This window comes from Apis cerana, linkage group LG4 (genome assembly GCF_029169275.1).
Source record: "Apis cerana isolate GH-2021 linkage group LG4, AcerK_1.0, whole genome shotgun sequence".
In the NCBI taxonomy this organism is placed as follows: domain Eukaryota; kingdom Metazoa; phylum Arthropoda; class Insecta; order Hymenoptera; family Apidae; genus Apis; species Apis cerana.
The window spans coordinates 2,258,458-2,278,629 of record NC_083855.1 but is presented as its reverse complement, the minus strand read 5'-3'; the positions used below and the strand labels follow the sequence as shown (position 1 = coordinate 2,278,629).

Below are 20,172 nucleotides of genomic sequence, written 5' to 3'. Positions count from 1 at the left end.
TAATATCTAATAAGACCAAATAAGACCTATGAAATAAGTAATTTCATAGACATTCACAATACGTTATCAAACTAGAGAAATTAAAACTAAGTAAATAAAAAATAAAAAAAATCATCAAATCTTTTTACCATATAATTATATGTCTTTCTTTGTTTCTCGAATTGAAAATAATGAAGATGTACAATCGCGTCGTATATACTGGAGTTAATGCTCTAGATCGTAGCACATAATCAAAAAAAAAAAAGAAAAATCGTATTAAAATTAATCAAAATTAATCGATTGAATCATTTAATAATTATCGTAGAAAAAATCGTTCCATGTTATGTAGAGTCCAGTGTAATGCTATAAAAGAGAGGAAAACGGAATTAATAATTACTATATCAAATATAAAAATATTTTATATGATAAAAATGATAAAAGTTTTACAAAGTTAGAAAAAGATAATTTCGATTTTATATATTAAAAAACGATTTAATAATAATAGAATATAAATGACAATTAAATTGTAATTGTTTATGGAAATTTATATATTTGTGAAATCATAATTTAAAAAAATTCTAAATAATCGTACAATTGTATAATTTTTAATATCTGTAATTTTTTAATATGAATTATATATAATTAATATATAATTAATATAATATAATGTATAAATTATATATATAATATATATATAATATATATAATATAATTATATATAATTAATATAAATTTTTTAATATATTTCTGTGAATTTTTTTAATATTTTAATAAAAATGCTAGACAATAATTAGGAAATAATACTTTTAATAAAATTCTTATTAAACTTATAAAAACATTATTTTATAAAAAATTTTATAAAAAATAATTAATTTCATAAAAAATTTTATAAAATTTTTATTTTTGTCAATTTCCTTCCTTTTCAATTTTTCAATATTTAAAAATATATTCTAGAAAAGTTAATGCAACTTTAAAAATAGTTTTTTAAATTTCATATTTTATAGATTATTATCCATTAAAGCAATTATTTAAATTTATTAGCTACAAAAGGTTAAAAATATTATTTATTTATTTTTAACATCAAAGTCAAATATAACAGAAATCTTTATGATAATTAGTTTTTAAATTGGTCGTTTTCAATTTCTTATTCTTTTAGTGTCTTTAAACTTGTTTTTATGATTTAAAATATTATAATTACTGTATGAATTATAATATTATTCATTTTTTTTAATTTCCACACAAAGTTTACTAATGTTACGAACGTGAATACTTAAAATTCTACTAACAATATAAATAAAATCTATACTATTTGACGAACAATCAATATTGCTATATCATGATCGTTTTTTAATGTCGTTCCCAGTTTTCTCATCAAACCATGTTTCAAAGTTAGCTAGGTGGCCGAGTTTTTGTATTTTTTACGGGAACACAGCGACTTACAAACATCCTATCGCAAAACGAGCATATGTACTGTTAGTTGAATCTGGGATACGAGGTGGATCATATTACTGTCTTCGTCATGCTTCTGTATATGACGGTGACCGATTTCAAATAATTATGATATCATGTTCTAAAAATTTGTTTTTCATTTTCCATTTCTAATAATTAAACAACATTAAATATATCCTGATTTTTTGTCTATTTTCTTATTGATCTCTTTGTTTAAATGAATAGTAAATTATTCTTTTCAGGAATTAAATAAAAGATTTTTAATTATTTAAAATTCTTAATAAGATATTTATATAACATTTATAACTTTATTGATAAATAAATTAAGATAATTAAAGTTTAATTCAAATAATTCATTATCTTTTCTTCATTAAAGGAAAATTAAAATTAGTACAATTAAAAATTTTTTATTATTAACAATTTATTGATTTATATTTGTCTTTAAACTTTTTTAAACTTTATTATTAATAATAAACTCTTATAAAAAAAAGCAATTTAATATTGAAACTTGATATATTTCACTTTAACAATTTTGTCTTTCATAATAAAACAATTGATAAAATGTAAAGTATAAATTGTATTTAGTTAAACTCTAGAAGTTTTAAATTTTAATTAATATTATTTAATAGCACTGTTTAAAAAATTAGTTTACTCATATATTCAGCCACGAATATAATTTTATATTAAAAAACTTAATCAATGATAAAAAGTGAATAATACTGATTACATTATATACAAGTCAACTTTCTATCTTTCTTTCTCGCACTACCCAAATTTGATATTATCGGATTATTTTAATTCTCTGTTTTTTTTTATCTATTATAAAGAAAAAATAATCTAAATTCCTTTACATGGTGAATTAAAAATGAATATATTATAATGCAAAAAACTAGTAAAATTTATTTTTGAAATTATAATAAAACGATATCTAAGATATATTTGTACTTTATTTAATATTATAAAAATTAATTTATTTAAATTCTCATTTAATATATTATCTATTTTAGTTAAAATAAACTAATCTAAATGTAAATATTTATCTTATTTTTATCTTTTATTACTATGACAAAAATAAAATAAAATAAATGGAAATGGTTCATCCTGATACGTCTATTCATTTTAAATATTAGATTTTAAAATTCTTTAAAATTTCCAAATGATAATGAATAAATTAATATAGAATAAATCATGGGAAAATAGATCACACAATAAAAAAAAATAGATATTATTACATGTAATATGATATAATCATGAGGATGTGTAAAGAAAAACGCATCTTAGCAATTACCAATAGATTTCAAATAGAAAGACTATCGCCGATTACTGCCATCTAGCTAAACATATTGGTAAAAGCATATTACTACTATAACAATTTTTTGTTTAATGCTCGAAGGTTCGTCGATCGGTCCCTTTTAATGTCGCTTTTTATATTATCAATTAAATAGCAATTAATTTAAATAGTAAATTTCTATTTACTAAATTTTTATTATTAGCTTTATTTATGAAAAAAATCGATTATTTCTTTTAATCTATATCATATATATATTGCAATTATGTTTAAATTAAAATATGTTATAATTCATATAAAAGTAAGAGAAGTTTAAATCATTGTTTTGCTAATTTTAAAATAGTTTATTAAATATAGATTTTTAAATTTTTATGAAAATTGATTTATTAATAAGATTTTTAAAAAAATTTATAAAACTAGAAAAAAATTAAAATATAAATATAATTAATAAATATAAAATGTATAAGAATAATTAAAATATAATGTTATTAAATAATGTTATTAGATATTATAAATAAATTATTTTGTATTTTACATTTTATATTTTAATAATATTTTTAATATTTTTATTTCATTTTTGTTTATTTACTATTTTATTTACTATTTACATACATAAAGATAGTAAATTATATTTAGAGAAATTTCTAATATTAAAACATAATATTTCAAAAATCTATTTCAAAATCTATTCAATCTATTTTATCTATTTCAAAAATTATAAAAAAAAAGTCACAAATAAATAAAGACTAGTTTCATTGGATATCAAAGACACGTGCGGAGATTTCGATAATCGCGCGTTTATATAACGGCACGAGGAATGTCAACCTACATCGAAAATTGCTATGTTTATAACGGTAATGCTTACGCGGAACCACCAAACCTGTCGTTACATTGTGAAGTTATAGAAAACAATCGTGGAAGAGAAAGAAAAATGAGAGTTTTCAACGCAAAATAATATCCCCGTGACGATTCAATGATATACCTCGCCGGACTTTCATTCGATAGTCAATCGATTTGTTGTTAATTAATCATAAAAACTTCGGAAAAAAAAACTTATCGAGAGATCAAATGATTATTTGTATAAATATGTAAATATATAATAGATACAAAATATATATATAGAATAATTTTTTATAATAGTTATATAATAAAAAATATTAAATTCTAATTTAAAGGAATCTACAAAAGATCAATAATATCAACAATAATATTATTGACAGTAATATTGTTAAAATTTACAATGATATTTTAAATCCTTTGATTTTTTCATATCAATATATCGATATATTATAAAAATGAATGAATGAATATTAAAATTGTTTTTTAATTTAAATTGATTGTGATTTCCAAAAATGCGATCTTTTGGCTTATAAATTATTATATAAAATTATATCATATTAAAAAGAATTTTTTTGTTATTTTTTAAATAATCTTTTTATTATGTTTTCATTTTCAAAAATTTTAATTCTTTTTTTTGTAATTTGTTTATAAATTATATTTCTACTATTATATTTACTATTATATTTCTACTATTACACTTACGAAATTATATTCAATTAAAAAAATTAAATGAATTTTTTTTTAATTGAATGATTTTGATGCGAAAGGATTAAAAAATAAGTATCAGCGCGCTATGATCGTTTAATTGCTTTTATATAAGCAACATTGTTGTACTTTTACAATTAGCTTGTTCCAACGATATTGTATATATACTAATTATACATAAACCGAAAGAGACAAGTTAAAACTAGGTTAAATTATCTTATTGTTCCAACTTATGTGAATCATCTTCAATGTTGGGGTGCACCGATTATAGATATGAATTTAACATGCTAAAGTATATTATTACCTTGTCATTCTATGTGTATGACATTATGTGGGAAAAGAACACAACATAACACAAAACTCGTGACAGGTTTTCGTCCCCACCATTAAGCGATCGCATCATAATATAAACAGAATCAAAATGTTAACCACTTTCTAGAACAGAGAGGAGAAACGTTATACGTGTTGATAGATTAGTTAATTGAAAAATTTTTATAGAAAAATTTTACAAGTACATTTTTCCATAGAAAAGAATAATTATGAAGAATGATATATAAAATTAATATTTTTAATAATCTTTAAAATACTTAATAAGTTTATAAAAAAATTTTAGTCATAATATCAAAAATTTGAAATATTAATAAATCATTGCATAATGAAATATTCAATTTTATAAAGTTACATTCAAAACTCATTCAAAATTTAATACATTTGTTAAAAAAAATCTGCATTTTTCTAAATAAATAAAATTGAAATAGTTTGAAATTTTAGATTTAGAATACATCAAATTACTGATTATCATTGTAATGCAATAATATATGTATAAAAATATAATTAATTATATTTTTATATTCTAAAAATATTTAAATTTATGATGTAATATATTTATTATCTTATTTAAAATATTTACATGTATATTTAATAACAATTATAATAAAAAGAGCTATAATATAAGATATAATTACATCTCATAGTATTTAATTACATTATGATTTCAGTATTATGAAGATTAGTGTTATTTAAAATAACTAAATAAGATGATTTTAGTCATTTAACTAAGATTATTAATTTCATTACTTAGTTAATTATTATAAATTAAATTATTTTATTAAATTATTAAATTATTGGTTATCTATTAACTATTATTATTGTTATTATTATTATTATTATTAATTATTAAGTTCAATTATTATTTATCATTTATTGAACTAAATATAAGATTCAATTTTTCATAGAATATATCAATAAATTTAAAAATATTTTTTCTCCTTCAATAAAATCATATTTTTAAAATAAAAAATTCCATTCTTTCTCATTTCTATTAGATACATGTATATTCTCCTATCTAGAGAAATATCACGTTAAAGATGGAAAATAGCAATAACAGGTTAAGACGGGATAGTCAACATTCAACATTCGAAACATGTATAAAATTATCGAGTGTTTCGTAGCAAGGGAAATTAGAACATAAAATCTTTGCCCATTTCCCCTAATGATAATTAGCAGTAAGAGCGCAATGATATTCATCTAATGCGAGCATATAGTTTTCGTGGATAAATTATTACCACAATTATCGTGGATAATAAAACCTGCATCCACTAACCTAAGAGAATTCTACGAATGCGTGGAAACTCGAGTCTTGGTCGACACCGTTTTCATACTGGGTCAACAGGAAATTTTAAGCAATGTATTATAACAAACTGCCGTACAATCGATACCAAATTACATGCTGTATAAGAAATTTCATGTTAAATATCATTATACACCACATAGTTAATAGTGTTAAACGGTCCGAATATTTTTATTTTCAGATAAAAGATTTTTATTTTCAGATTAAAGATATCTATGAACGTTATTTAAACATTAGAATTATAATGTGTATAAGAATAATAATTGAATAAAATAATAATTTAGATAAAAAAAAATTATAGTTATTATAGTATAGAATATTTAGTTATGTTATTATGATAGAATTTTACTTTAATTTTCATTTTAAAATATATTTTATAAGATACATAAATATATAGATAAGAGTCAGTATGATATAAAATTAAATAAAAAGTTAAAAGATGAAGAATTTAATTTATATTGACAATATTATATTAACAATAGAAAGAAAATAAATTAAAAAAAGAAGGAACTTAATTTTTTGATCATAATTAATTATAACAATTCTAGTTAAATTCTTACATATTTTTAATTTAATTTTCAGTTATCTTCTATTATTTCTCATCATAATCATAAGCAATTGCTTCTATCCATAATTTATATCAAATAAAATATAAAATAAAATTAAAAATTCTAAAATTAAATTATTATTCGAATTTTTATTTTAATAAATCAATTATATCAATTAAAAACAAATAATTCTTTTCATAAATTTAATATTTTGTGCTAAACAATAAATATTGAAAAATTTGAAAAATTTTGGTATATGCAAATTATAAAATCTTTTTCTTTTTTAATCAATTATTATTATTAAAAAAAACAATATATTTTTACAATCTTCTTAAAAAAATATAATGTGCTAAAATTTGAAATCAAATGATTCATTTAAAAGAAATATATTTATTATTTAATTATTTAATATTTTGTAATAAAATATTGTCATATAATATTAAGCAAAGAAAGAGTTAAGTTATTATATATTAGATTTGAATTTCTTCGTTAATAATTTTCCTCAAATAAAATGCGTGTGAAAAAATATAGGTATCGAATTGTGATAAATGAGATGTGATGAAAACAGGTTTGACTTCATTTCGAAAATGACGTCGAGACGCTGAGTAGATTCTGGATCGGTTCACTATGTTACTGTGCGCTTGCGAGCGCATGTGGATTGTTCGGAATACCGATCAATGCCTTACATGATCGATGAGAATACATTGTACAATTTTTACATGTGATTGGGTCAGTAGAATTCAAACAAAATGTTATTGGAATTCATTTGTAAAATGTATCGAAGAAAGAATTATTATAGAATTCTAAAAAAAATAATACTAGAATAAAATTAATTTTATAAAATAGATATAAATAATGAAAAAAAAAATTTAGTAATGATAAAAATAAAAATAATTATTATAATTATAATTTTAACTTAAACTTAAACATATTTTAACTTAAACTTTTAAAATTTTCAAAAGCTTATAACGTTAAGTTTAACCAAATTATGTCAACAATTATTTTGTTTCCATCTTTATCAAATATCTATTTTTTATTATTTATATATATGAATAAAATTATATATTATATATTATTTATTATATATATTATATTATATTATATTTTATCATTTTTCAAAATTAATTCATTTTCAAAATTAAAAAAAATAGGATGTATTTTTTAAAAATATTATGATTTTCTATATATAATAAATTTAATAATATATATTAAATAAATTTAAAAATCTCTGTATTATAAAATAAAAAAAAATGACATAATTGGTTTTGTTCGTAAATATTTACGAACGCTTATAACTATATATTGTTATAATGTATATTAATTATTTTTTGGTTGAAATTAAAAAAAAATTATATGTTACAAATAGAAATGGCAAAAATTACAAATTTACATATAATATTATAATTGAATGTATTTTTGTAAAATTTAAAAATAATTAATTATTATAAAATACATACAACTTTTTGTAAGTATATATTATATTGTAAATATATATTATTGTAATTAGTCAAAAATTTAAAAATATAACTATTAACATATTAAATTATAATGTATTAATTATAAAAGAATGTGGTCAAGAAAAGAAGCATATCTAATGCTTTCAAAAATATTCAAATTTTATATTTGACATTCTATTTTCAAACATGTAATTCATTATTCATTATTAGAATTTGATATAAATTTAGAAAATCTATATGAGATTTTATTTATTTTGTATATTGTTCACATTTATTTTGTATAATGTTCTTTTATGTTTCTATAACGAATATTTTATTGACGGAACTAAGTAACGGTGAAAAATTAATGTTAAAAGTGCCGCTATTTGAAATTAAAGATTTTTAATTTAATAGTTACTTTGGTTTTTATTTATTCAAATTAGAAAATATACAAATATACATTTCGAACAGATTTTGAAAGTTGTCAAAAAACAATTGTTATTGTATCTTTAAATATATTTAAAACTTAATTATTTAACTATTCATCATATTTATATCATATTTATATCATTAAAAATAAAATAAAATATTAATGTTACATGAAATTGAAGTTAAATTTATAATGTTTTTTAAAAAAATATACTGAACTTCGATATAATAGGTAGATTATAATTGCATTACAGTTGAAATAATACATAATGAATTTATAAATAAATAATCTTGAAAATTTTCGTTCCAGTAAGTAATACATTTAATTATATAGTTGTTGTAGTAGTTTAGATGTAGTAGTTTAGAATCTCTTAGGATACATCTTAAATTTAATTTGATCTTATTATTTATTATACTTCGTTTTAATTATTTCGTTATTATATCATAACATTATCGAATTTGTGTTAAAATTACGAATTAAAGTTATTACACATTATATTAATAATCTATTTTTATAATAAGAAATATAATTTTATAATATATAATTCTAAAAATAACAAAGTATTTATACTGTTACACCTCATATACGATATGTGTTGTACATTAATTTAAATTCAAATTTGTATCTGATTTCTTTTTTCTGTTTTTTAAAATCGGTAATTAATTGACAAAATAACGGTAAGCATATGAATTACATAACGCGTTTAAAATGTAGAAATGCGCCGTAGCAATGCGCCGACACTAATTGCGGTCGCAGTAGGTCGAATGTAAAAATGTGCATTGAAACCTACGTTCCGGGAATTTGCTCGAAAAAAGCCGTTGTAATTCCCGTTTTTCCTGAGTTTTCTGCAATTTTTGTCAAATGAATCTATTTTTTTTAAAAATAGATTCAACGAAAGCTCTTCTATCTTTTTTTTTTCATTTTAAATGTATATTGTATGAAGATTCCTTTAAGAAAATCAATTTCGATTTTATTATTTCTTTAATAAGATAAGATAAAATAAATACGACAATTATTTAAATATTATCATTTTTACTCCTATAGAAATGAAAAAAGTAAAAAAATTAAAATCTTTAATTTTGAAAAATAATATAAAAAAAAAATATTTTGTTGTTTTGAATGAAAGATATTCACACTAATATTATAGATAATCACATTAATATTATATACAATACAAAAATAAAATTGTTCAATTATATTATTTCATTTTAATGAATAATGAATCATTTTTAATTTTATTCAAATTTAATTTTTACTTTTACTAATTTTAAAATATATAAAATTATTATTAAATGAATAATTAAAACACAATAATTATATAATTATATAATATAATATAATATTATATTAATATTTTTATTACTTATATTATTATTATATGATTCATGTTCGAAAATATTAGGTTCAAATAAAATTAATTTTAATATGGTTATAAAACAAAAGAGTGTGAAATTTAAAAAGTAAAAATATTTTCATTATTTTTTTTATTAAAAGAATAAAAATTGCATAAAATTTATTATATTATTTAAAAGAATGCACAAAATTATATTTTATAAAATATTAAAGAAATATAATGAATTTAAACAAAATAGCAATGAAAGAATACAAAATTGAAAAAATAAAAATAGTTCTAATATATACTTCACTTTTATAAATTATTATTCTTAAAAAAACAAAATAAATTGAATGTAGTAATAGGGAAAATATACAAAATTTAAAAAATTGAATATTACACAAATATTGTTAATTATAAAACATATTTATATATTTATTATAAAATATTATTCTTAAAGAAACCGAAAGAAAATAAATAAAATTTATTATATAACTTTTTAAATGAGTTATTTTCACATAATATTACATTCAATCAAATAAAAGGAACTTAAATACGAAGAATGAAAAGAACACGAAATTTAAAATAGAAAAAGCATATATACATAATCAAGAGATAGAACGATTATTTAGTAGTAAAAGTTGTGCTAGTAAAAATTATCTGAGATACTTACTTTGCTCAGATGACCATGTACACACCACAATGGACAATGACAATGATTGCATCGCGCAATGCATCACCAAGAAAACATGAAGTGGGCTGAAAGCACGTGACACGTAGGTTGGCAAATATGCAAGCGTACCAACATACGCCCATGTGGATTTCTACGTGAAATGTCAGGTATTTCTATTTAGAATCGTAATTCCTTGTTTGTGTTTTGTATCGATTATTTTTAATAAAAAATAAAAAGAAAAATTGCAAAATTTGCACAATTAATATATATATATATTTGTAATTTTTCTTGATACTTTTCATAATAAAAAAAACACTTGGTGCATTCCATTATGCTAATAAAATGAATTTCATCTCAGAATAAGTCTATTTAATTATTAAATGGAAAAATTACAAAATTTGCACAATTAATGTATATTAATGTATATATATATATATATATATATATATATATATATATACATTATATATATATATATATATATATATATATATATATATATAAATTTTATTTTTAATCTATCGCATTAAAAATATATAAATATAAATAAATATAAATAAAAATAAATATAAATATAATATAAAACGATTATAAATTGAAGAGATATATTATTTTGGTAAATTTTTTTAAAATTCTATTTTTGTTTTCTCTCTTTTATTCTAACGATAAAAATCTTAATTGTTTTTTTTTTGTTTTTTTGTATAATTTATTTTGGCTCGAAGCAAATCGTTCAATTGATAGAAATAAAAAGAAAAAACGAAAATTATATATAATATCGGCTTGTCTATAATGCATGAGAATGCAGGCAAATAGGAATTTCTTCGCTGTACCGTGAAAATTCCAAACATACCGTTAGAAATTTTCGAGCAATAGAAGAGTCCTGTGATTGCTGATACACGTTATTTATTCCGTATCTGCAGTTTATAGCAAAGTAAAAAAAAACTGCATAATATTAAGAAGATTCACATTAGAAAGTTTTATGCGAATAATAACATTAACTTTTCCTTAGAAGTTAAATTAAATTGGATCAAATTTTTAAATTAAAATATTTCGCTGTTGAAAACAATATATTATTCATAATAAAGTTTATTTATAATAAATATATATATTAAAAATAAAAATAAATATTTTTTATCAAATTTTAACAATTTGTTATTTCTATAATATTAAATCATTCTATAATATTCAATCATTTCTATAATATTAAATCATTCAATTATTAAATTCTGTGGATTATCTCTAAATCTTAAATTTATATTTTATCAATTTTTCAGTTTTTTATTTTTAAAAAATTAATCATTGTTTTATAAGAAGATATATTGAGAGAATTAAAAAAAAAGATATTCGTTATAATCAAAATAATCATTTTGTGACATGAAAATAGTCAATCGGATGTAATTTAAAATTTTTTTAATTTTTAATATTTGAAATTACCATTAAAATAAAATAATAGAAAGTTTATTTTTAATCTGTCTATTCTAAACACATTTAATTATTAATTATTTTATCTAATGCAATATAATCTGAAAAGATATACATTGAAAAGTTACGACGAAACTTGAAAAATCACAATCAAAATCAATACTTTTTCTAGAAATTTCCCTGAAATAACAGAAATAAATCGTTTAAATTATCAAACAATATTTTTTTATTTTAATTTTTTTAATATTGATATTGAGATACCACTTTTTTTCAAATTTTTATTACATTTAAGAATATTTTTATTTTTATCATTATCTATTTTATTTTAAAGTATTTCAAAATATTTTAAAGTATTAAAGTATTTTACAGTATTATAAAAATATTTTCGATAAAATTTCTAAATTTCTAGAATTCAATTTTATTTTCTAAGTTTTAGAATATATTTACATTGTCAACATTTTTTTACAAAAATAGTCATTTCCTTTTAATTAAATTAATATGAAAATTAAATTAAATTATTTAAGACAAAACAAACATTATAAACAACATTATAAACAAAAATTATAGTGATATTATTTTAATAATATCATTATAATAGCAAAAAAAATATTTTATAACAAATAATATATTTAATAACAAATAAAATATTTTAATAATTTCAAAATAAAAAATTTATAAAATTTATTTATAATTTCCTTTTAATTAAATTAATATGAAAATTAAATTAAATTATCCAAGACAAAACAAACATTATAAACAACATTATAAACAAAAATTATAATGATATTATTAAAATAATATCACTATAATTGCAAAATAAAATATTTTAATAATTTTAAAATAAAAAATTTATAAAATTTATTTATAATTTATAAAAATTTATTGTATCATCTAATATCTATTTCCAAAAATGCATAAACGTACTATATCAAAAAATTTTAATATTTATTTTAACACTTTTCTAACTTGTCAACACTTAATTTTCTACCGCTATCAGACTCAACTTTAAAGTGTTAACCATCAACATTTTAGCAATGTTGTCCGATTACAAAATGCCCGTATTGCATGTTATTTTAACTCGAACTACCAGATTACCACAACCAGATACTTATGTCATCTAATGAAAATCGAGTGAGTCAAAAAAAATATAATTACATACCGTATTACATGATCGTGTACAGAATCGATCACTTATATGGTTTAATTAGCAATCTTCCATGATCACTTGCGAATGTTACAGTTACTCAAAGCACTTGAAATCTCTTATAAAATGATTGAAAAATTGCAAGTTATAGTAATATGTTATAATAATATTTGCAAGTTAATAATAATATGTTATAAATTATTAAATTTTTTTTATAAAATTTTTTGCAAAACTAATAATAACTTCAATAATTTTCTTTTTTTATGGAATATTAAATTATAAATAATTCTACATGAAAAATTTTTTTCAAATATTTAAAAATATTTATATATTTATTATATACGTATATTTAAAATATATTATGTATATTATATTGATAGTTTTCATTAAATATAATTCGTTTTTTTAATTTACTTGAATTTAAAATTCTAGTTAAATTTACTTTTCATTTGATTTCATTTTCTATCAAATTTATTTATCAAAAATTCTTTTATTGCAAGAATTCTTTTTTGTAAATCATGAATTTAGTTCAATAACTTTACTTTAATAATAATGTTCTTTAATACATAAATTAATAATGCAATTGTAATATTATCAATTTCCGAAATTTTTATTTTCATTTTTAAACAATATATAAATTCATATTAAAATTTATATATATATAAATTTTTTGAATAAATTGATTATATTGCAATCATAATATTATCAATTTCTGAAATTTTTATCTCTATTTTCAAACAACATATAAATTTGTTTTTACAAAACATTAAATTTTTAAAGATTATTTTCAAAGATCTTTAAATAATTAAATAACCTCAAATTATCGATTTTTTATAATTTCATTCAGCTATAAGAAGCATATCTTTTATTAATCTTTTAAGAATTTAAATTCGTTGTCTTTCACTAAAATTTTTGTTCTCAGAATTTCTTTCTTTACATCATTTGAACGCGCCATTGCCCACATATGATAAACAACTTTCTACATCTATTGCGTAAGAAAACTACACTGATATCGTCTCTTATATTCATCTTAAAATTTCGATAACAAGAAAGAAATTAAAATTATAGACAAATGCAATCGAAATTTTTAATTTATATGAATTTATTATAAGAGATTCGATAATAATGTCTTTAATTAAAAGGATATAAAGAAGTCAATTTAATTTTTCCCTTCATATGAATTTTTTATTTTAAAATGCATAATAATGAATTTATTTAAAAACAATAAGACAAATATAATAATTACTTAATGCTTAATGAATTAATTTTTTGTTTATGTTGCATTAAAACATATTTTCAACTAGGAAAATGCATAGTAGTTTCTTAAAAAAATCTGTTTATATACATACATACATATATATATGTATATTCTTTATCGAAATTTAAATCATGTTTTTTTATTATACTAATTTAACATTTCATATGTGTGGAAACATTTAAATTAATGTATTTTATTATTCGATTTTGATTATTTTTCCATGCTAAATTCTAAAAAGATTTTAATTATCATTCATAATTTTCATATATAGCTACATAGTATATTATAATTTTTAATTAAGATTGTCACAATTAAAATCATTCAAATATTATTGAAAAATTGTCAAACTTCAAAATATCATTATTATATTATATTAATTAAAACAAATGCGATCTAGAACTCAAAAAAACCTAGATATTTTTTTCTACTTGTTAAAAACGATCGCAACTGGATGCAATATACTGATTCATGGCACGAGTTTGCTATCTAAAGAGATTTCAAATACTATTTCGTATACGAAATTATAAATATATTTTCGCCATTTTGTATTTTAGACAATATGTGATTTTTCTCTTTTTTTTATTATTATTATCGTAATTGTCAATAATTAATCATAAAATTATTGAATGAAAAGTGGAATTGAATGATATTTAGATTATTACCGATTTTTTCAGTAATTTTTGATTTTTAAAATTAATTAATTAATAATTTAGTTTTTCTTTAATTGATAAAATCATTATTATAATTAAATTCATAATATAACAATCAAAAATCAAAACCGCAAACGAGAAAAATTTTTTTTAAATAAAAATAAAGGAAAGAACAAGAATTTCAGGGTTGCATCATAGCAAAGAAAATATGAAAATTCTCAATCACAACTCCATTAATCTACGATCAGAGGAATGTAAGGACATCTATTATAATTACAAAGTGAGTAATCTTTACGATCTAACTACTGCACACCGATCATTTATCTTACTTTCTTCTTACGTAAAAATATCTTTGACGCAACAATTCGATATCTCTAGGATCGATAATGTCTTCCGTGTTTTATATCATCGGAGATATTTTTATTGTTTAGTTACGGATGAGTTAATACACTCTTACGATATTCGATAAAAATTTGCAAATCGCTTAATATTATCATTTTTATGTTATAACTAATTCAAAAATTTCGCAATAAAAACGTATAAATTTACTTCGAGTTATATAAATTCATAATATCACATAATTTTATTAAAATTATTCTCAAAATTAAAATTTAATTTAATTAATGGATTAAATAAAGCTCATCCGATTTTTCTATTTCGAGAATGAGAAGAAAAAAAATCCTTTCCATTAACGTATATACACAAATAAGAATTTCCTTTTCTTTGAATCTCTGCATTGACATCATAAATAAACACCGATGGTGATTAAATCTGCATCACTATTTAATTACACAACTTGAAATAAAAGAAGAAAAAGAAAACACAAGGCGGAGAAGAAAGAAGAAAGATGACAGAAAGCGGATGACGAAGACCTCGTTGAAACGGTAAATGATGATGACTTAAAACGAAGGACATCGGCCTATCTATTGTCCGTCAACGTTTCATTAAAACATCTGATCATAAAACCAACGGTATTATGCATACGTGGATGTAGGATCTTGTCTATCTTTCTTAGCCCGGATAGCTCGAAAGCAATAATCTAATGAAATCGCGTTCTTCTTCCTTTCTAGCCAGCCTTGATCGTGTGAGTCGAAAGCGATTATTTGTTGCATAGCCAAGTAACAGGAAAATGACAACTATCGACAGATAGCGGTCTTGAATGATAGTATGAAAATACGGATTTCTAGGATATAAGAAGACGATATATTTATTTATTCATTAAATTATTATGTGAGATGAATTTTTTGATGTGACAAAAGAAAGTATAAATGATGAATATTTAACACTTTTATTTAACACTAATAAAATAGGTATATATTTGTATTTTAATAAATTACAATAATAAGTTTATCAAATTTTTTTCATATTCATATTCTCATTTTCATATTCTCAATGATTTCGTTAAAACAAAAAATATGAAATCCGTTATTTTAATAGATTTAATTATTCTAGTGTTAGGAAATTATTATTTATCAATATTAAAACTAAGATATTAAGACTAATACATGTGTTTAAATATCTTGGATAATTTTGCAAAATTAATAAATTACAAATTGAAATTGACAATAACAAATTATTATTTTACAATTATATTTCTAAAATAAAATATATTTAATATGTTGATAAGTTTCTATTAAAAGACTAACAGAAGACACTGAATATAAATATATATAAAGTATATAAAATTTTAAAAATAATAAGATATCATTGAAATATGTAAGTATGATTCATTTCGATTACTATTCTATATATATAATTTAAAAGACGAAAATATATAAAACACGAATATATAAATTTTTTTTTTGAGTGAGATTAACATTTCTTATTTCTAATTTAATCAAATTATGATGATAAATTATCACAAATTATTAAATTATATGTTTATGTCTTTTAATATGAAAATAAAATATTGATGTTCTTTTAATAAATACAATTTAGATATTGATACTAAATTAGGAAAAAATACTATTCAATTTACTCGAATTCAATTTCGACATAGTAGCGTAGTGTTCTAAATTTATCCATGATCGAAATCTATGTATGGTGATCGAGGAAACTGACCACCATGCAAACACGGCTTATACGGAAACATGAACAGGATATATGAACAGACATGAACGTATATATTTTAAAGAAAACATTTTCAAAAAAACAAAAAACAATAATGTACTCAGTCTAATCTTCGATCGAAATTTTGATAATTACGTTAAATCTTATTATTATTAATTTCTTTGAAAAAATCCATCAATGGAGGAATTAATTTCTTAAATTCTTGCATTCTTTCTTGAAATTCTTGAAATTCTTGGATTTTTCCATCATTATTTCAGTTAATTTGTGATAATTTTTTTTCTAGAAATCTAATCGCTTTAAAATTGAATGGGATATAAACTAGACTATGCAAGATAGTGTCACAGATTATTCGAAAGGAACCATTTCATTTAATATCATCTGGTGAATAATAATTTATCTCGATTTTCGTTTAACTTGTTAGATTTCTTGATTTGGAATAATTATTATATAATTATTTGAATTATATAGTTATTATAGATAATTATTTGAAATGTTTCGAGATATTTTTTAGAATTTTCTGAACGAAAATATGTATTGGTGCATATAATATTTAATAAGAGATTCTATATTTGCTTTATCTTTAAAATTATCTTGAAATTAAATTGAGAATTCAAAATTTTAAAAATTATGGAAAAAAGTTCTTTATGCATTTTATTTAAAATTTAGTATTCTTTTTTGGAATATGATTCTGTGATATATATTTAAAATATTTAAAATAATATTAAAATAAATATTGAGCAATATCTATTAAATATTCTTCAATGTTAAAAAGAATTTAACATAAAAATAAATTTCACAAAAAAAATTATTGCAAAATATTCAATTATAAATTTAAATTATTCTGTTTAAAGTTATTTCCACTTTCTATTCAATTATAAATTTAAATTATTCTGCTTAAAATTATTACTATTCCTGTTATTTTCTAAAAATATTACTTTAATTTTATAATTGTATCCTCTTTATCTCGATAAATTATCGCTAAAAATTATTTTAATATTTATTATCATTAAAATTAAGCAATTAAAATTCTTTCAATTATAAAATGATAAATAATAAATTACATTAATATAATAAAGTAATTTTATAATTAATAAATACAACAAAATATTGAATTTAAATCTACTTAATTGCAATATTTTATTTATTGTAATTCTAATGTCAAATGAATTGCCGATTTCAAAAATGTCTAACGTTTTTTTCTAAAAATCAAGTCAAAGATATAGAATCTTTCCTCTTTAAATATATTCACAATGTACAATATAAATTTTCGCTCACATTCCTATTTATTTGTAATGCATTCAACTTCATCTCATTTAATTTTATATCCGAGTAATAAAATTGAGAAATTTGTAAAAAAATGAAACTATTCAGTTTCTACTGAGTTCAATACATAAAATCGGCCAAGTGTGACCAGATTTTTTTTTCTTTTTGCGTATACGCACGAATATATCCGACAGTGTTCGTTTATTATCTAACGAACGATTGTGAAATTGAGTTATAGAGAATTTCTGCATCGCGAGAACCACTTGAATTTCTTTTCTTACTTTCTCCGTCAATGAAAAAGAATCTCTCGCCTTCCACCTCTATACCTCTTTCGGTCCATGGTTTTCGATATTTCAGTATCTTCATGATCGACCACTGCTTTTTTGCTAAGAGCGAATCGTTTGCTAAGAGCAATCGAAAAAAGCATTGTTCGAGAAAATTGATGGATTTCACTAGTTTTAATTTCGTGTTCATTTTTAGTTTTACACTTTCTTTGAAGTTTGAAAACATTTTCTTTGACTTGTGTAAAAAGAAAATATTACATGAATATTTTCGTGAAACGAGAAAGATTCATTTTGTATCTGATGTTTATGATTCGTTAATTTATTGTTTTTTTTTAAATATAAAGATTTTTATTTTATTTTTATTTTATTTTAAATTTATATCATGTGAAATTATGCAAGGTATTCGCGATATCATAATCGATGCAATTTCGTTGTATTAAATTTAGCAACAAATTATAATTATATTATATTATTTATTACTTATATTATTGTCATTATTATGTGTATAAAAGCACACCATATTATTCAATACTATTCATTCTTCTTTCAAAAAAATAAAAGAATTCAAAAATGAAACAATATAAATTAATATTATCTTGAAATATATATGATATTTATCAGAATATTGTAATTTTTTTTCGAAATTAATTTTTCTAAATTATGTTTATTCAAATTTTTTCTTATATTTATTTTATTCATCTAAATTAATCTAAATTTTATAAATTTTATCATTATTATAAAAATTTATCATATCAAGATTTATCATATCATATTCATCGCAATTAAAAGAATTACGGTTTACGGTTAAGTTAAATTAATTATCTAAATTACTTATTTATATATAATATCTTATAATTTTGTTATATTTATCTCAAAGAATTAAAATTTAATTAAAATTCAATATATTTTCTTATTTTAAACAAAAAAAAAATGGCATTCAATCACTAATTCAAAAAAAAAGATAAAAAATAAAAACATATTCTGAACAAAGATTCATTTCATTTCAAAGATATACGTATTGTAATAGAAAATGGTGAACAAGAAGACGGAAGAGGAAAAAGAAGAAAGTACTGGTTAAAGTTTATACTACGTTATTAACAATAAACGATGTGTGTTAAATACTTATTACTATTTTGATGTGATAAAATATGTTTTCTAATCATGATATCACGCGCTATACTATGCAAAATGATATAATATGTGATTTCATATGACGTGATATCAATATATTTTAATAATAATCAATTTTTGAATAACGTGGATTTAATTACATGCACATATTTTTCTTGACAAAAGGCAATGGGAATTTTTATAAATGTTTTTTTATAAATGTTAATACATAAACAAAAGAGAATAGTACGAACGATTTTTTTTAATATTTTTTAGTGATCATAATGAATCAGAAATTGATTGCTAAAGAAAGCTGCAGGAAAACTAGCTAAAACTATTTTTATTTATATATTGAAAATTTATTTAAAAAAATAGATTTTATAAAATAATTTTAACTAAATACAAGATAATAAAATATTTTTTAGAATCTTTTTTTTCTTGAAAAATTTAAACAAAAGAAATTTTGTACAATTTTATATTTATATTATTATATTATATTATTAATTTTTATATTATATATTTTATTATAATTATACAAGGTGGCCATATATTCACATATCATGTATCATACTCCATCAATGGCATATATAACATTAATTAAAAATCTTTGATCTACATTATTTTTTTCTTTTCTTTTTCAATCAGATAATTATTCCTGTT

At 19.6% G+C, this 20,172-nt stretch overlaps 1 protein-coding gene across 3 annotated transcripts in view; it reads right to left on the bottom strand.

Moving 5' to 3' along the window:
- Window positions 1-20,172, bottom strand: part of LOC108000099 (mucin-12-like) — a 112,803-nt gene that overhangs the window by 72,092 nt on the left and 20,539 nt on the right. The window contains exon 2 of one of the 3 annotated variants that reach the window (XM_062073534.1): window positions 10,312-10,462. The exons of the other annotated variants lie outside the window; for them this stretch is intronic. The gene's annotated coding sequence lies outside the window, so the exon portion shown is untranslated. The remainder of the gene's footprint in view (window positions 1-10,311; window positions 10,463-20,172) is intronic. 3 annotated transcript variants of the gene reach the window in all.